Source organism: Limulus polyphemus, unplaced genomic scaffold (genome assembly GCF_000517525.1).
Source record: "Limulus polyphemus unplaced genomic scaffold, Limulus_polyphemus-2.1.2 Scaffold2302, whole genome shotgun sequence".
In the NCBI taxonomy this organism is placed as follows: Eukaryota; Metazoa; Arthropoda; class Merostomata; order Xiphosura; family Limulidae; genus Limulus; species Limulus polyphemus.
In genome coordinates, this window is record NW_013667912.1 from 50,067 (window position 1) to 53,832 (window position 3,766).

Here is a 3,766-nt window from a genome sequence, read left to right on the forward strand (position 1 = left end):
GCGACTGTAGCTTTTTTTCCCCCAAAAACTTTGTCTTCAGAATAAGGGTGCGTCTTATATGCCGAAAAATACGGTACTTATCTTGACTGACACGATACCCCTGCTGCCATATATAAATTTGTAGTTCTTTTTATGTTCTTAATAATTCTTCGTTTGGTGAAACTTTTGCGACATCCCTATCAACTTGCCAGTAGATGCCAGTTTCACTTATTAAGTTATTTAGATATTTCGGTTGGAGCTCGTAAAGACGATTATGATACTTATTTGTATGTTGACAAGCGTTTAAAATATTAAAAGAGACTGGATTCCTGAGAACCCAGATTATTTAGTAGATACATATTGTGATGGTATTATCTCCTTTGTGCTATATCAGTACCATATTAACTATTGGTAATTACATTATAATTTCAGGTCATTTTGTAATCTTTGAAGAATCTGATACATTAATTAGTAATTTTCATAATACTTAGTTGGTATTATTATCATTTTTTATATACTTTTAACCGAAATGTATCATAGTTGAAAAGACACTGTTAATAATTAAAACAAAATCTCAAACATGCTACGTGGAAAGCAGATGTTGGTTTGTTACCTTGGTAACCATAGGTGGGAGGCGGCCATGCGTGAAACAATACAGTGGGCGACACGGTGCAATAGGAATGTTTCTCGTTCTAGAATTTTGTAATTATTAATATTTTATAGGTTGTTGCATTATCTAAAGAATTAAGTATACAAGGATATTTAAATGCAAAAATATCTCCATTTATCCAATTGGGCGTGAAATCCCGGCCAGGTGCGCACGTAAAATTATTTATCATTTCTCGGAAATAAGCCATTTATCCCGGGTTTAACACATATGTGCAAGAACTGCTTTAATTATGTAACAATTTTCTTAATGCTGTAAAATATAATTATCTGCAGCAGATGCAACATTTTGAGAAGAAGTATATTGGCTCTTCTGTGAAAATTTACATATCAAAAGGTAAAAAGTTAACATGATAATAAAACACAAAGAGTAAGTACCCGTGGAGAGTTGCAGGTTGAATTTCAATAAACGTATGACAGTAAACAAACTTTTACATGATCATGCATACATGTATTGACACGAGGCTGATTTGAAGGATATCAATGAAAAATAATATGTATATGAAATATTATTTGTAATTAATTACAAACATGCTAAACATTTAAACCTCTGTAATTTTGAATGACTTAACCTCTTGGCAAAGTATGGTGTTAAACTAGAGTCAACTAGATATTCTGATATGAATATGATAGTGCCATTGCAAAGTAAAATAGGTTCTTCCAGGTGAAAGCACTCCCCGCACTTCACACACACATATATATAAATATATTCAGAGGTAAATGATTACACAAATTATACAGGAAATTGTGCATTATGACGCTAGATAATAATTATACAGACCGTGATAGAATTGTGCTCAAGCTACAATACATTATACTCAAATTGTTTTAGTTTAAAATGAATGGCAGTAAGTAAACTCTAGATTATACTAAAGATATTTCGATCCCGTGATAACTGTCAGTAAATTGAAATTAGATATTTGTATCTGAATAATGTAATTTGAAGTCCATCGGCACACCCCGAATGTCAACGACACTCATGTCACACTATTGACCTAATTTCCAGCGTTTTATCTACGCATGTGACTAGAAGACGAGAAAAAGTCATTAAAATTATCTAGTGCAATGGCCAGTGGTATAATTATCTGCCAACAGCGAGGCGACTGACCTTCCAAAAAGAAGATCTGGCCCAACTCTCAGAAGGATACATCCTGTCTCTCCAAACACACTGAGCGTAGAGAACAAGATCTAGCCCAACTCTCAGTAGGATACGTTCTGTCTCTCCAAACACACTGAGCATAGAGACCGAGATCAGGCCCAACTCGCAGTGGGATACATCTCTCCAAACACATTGAGCACAGAGAACAAGATCTATGCCAACTCTCAGAAGGATACATCCTGTCTCTCCAAACACACTGAGCATAGAGAACAAGATCTAGCCCAACTCTCAGTAGGATACTTTCTGTCTCTCCAAACACACTGAGCATAGAGACCGAGATCAGGCCCAACTCGCAGTGCGATACATCTCTCCAAACACATTGAGCACAGAGAACAAGATCTATGCCAACTCTTAGCAGGATACATCCTGTCTCTCCAAACACATTGAGCACAGAGAACAAGATTTGGCCCAACTCTCAGTAGGATACATCCTGCTTCTTCAAGCTTTAAACTAAGAATGGACAATCTTCACTAGGAAAAAAATTCTGAATATATCTTTAAAAAGGTATTTCAGTTTTGTAACTGATGAAAGGATTAAAGCCATAGTGGTTGCAAACAGTTACTCCATTTTTTCTCACCATCATGCCATCCTTAATTCTTAACTCTTAATTTCAAATACATATTTAAACTTAACATTCATGTTTGATGTTACGACACCTTGCAAGCATCAAACACCATGACTTAACATAGAACACATTTTACACAGCCTGTCACAGTTCTTCGACATATATTACATTTACACAGCATGCTGGATGGCTTTGTCTTGATAGTGATGCTTCAATTTTACTATGTTACAAATTGGCCAGAACCACTTGACTCCTCACAAAGAAGCACTTCCTAGCACCCTGTTATAATATGTTTATGTTTTTCCTTTTAGACTCGTATATTCTTGGGAAGGCCTTTTTTAGGGTTAATTATTTTGTGGTTTATTTTCACATGATGAAGTATGTTTCTGTAGTTAGATGATGCAGCAACCCCCTCTCCTCCCCACAGGACATTTTCTGTTTTTGGTCTTTGTCTCAAGTAATCCAATAGACTGTGTTGCAAGAAGTGCTGCACCACTGTTCATAATTATTGGCTGATGGTCTGCTATAATGGCGTCCAATGATGACAAGAAATAATATACCATTAACTTTTTTGGCTAAAGCTGGTTTTGACGTCATATTGGGTGGCATCTCTTCTTCCATTGACATCAATTTATGAATCACTTATCGAATATACCCAATATGTTTTGCGATCTCATGATTAAACTGTTCAAAAGCATTATAAGAAAGCAGGCAGATTTGCTGGTTACTTAAGAACAAAAATGCAATATAGCAAAAGCGATAACTGAAAAAGTCTTGGTCCTTGATAGGTCAGAATTTTAGTCAGTGGCATAGAAATGAAAACAGACCCATTGGTCACTACATAGTATTTCTGAAGGAGACTCTGAAACAAAATATTGGCAAATAAGAGCAGATGTCATTTCCTTTGTAGTGCAGTAAACACATTACTCTGTAAAAATATCACCTGTGAATGCGCATTTAAATTCAGGCTTTTTAACATATAAACACGTTTCTCGATTTCGGGGTTTCATACCAGATCATTGCTTATGAACAAGAATATGTAGTCTACCATAGCCACTAAATCGCATACATGTGAAGTTCCCCATGATTGGATGCCATAGCAAAGCGTCAGGACCAGTGGCATATGAAAACTACTTGTGTGTAGTATCCCTATGGGGTTCCATAAATCTGATATGTCGCTTAGTGGTCCAATTAATGCAAGGCTAACCGTTTATTACCAACTTGTGTAGTATCCCTATGGGGTTCCATAAATCTGATATGTCGCTTAGTGGTCCAATTAATGCAAGGCTAACCGTTTATTACCAACTTGTGTAGTATACCTATGGGGTTCCATAAATCTGATATGTCGCTTAGTGGTCCAATTAATGCAAGGCTAACCGTTTATTACCAACTTGTGT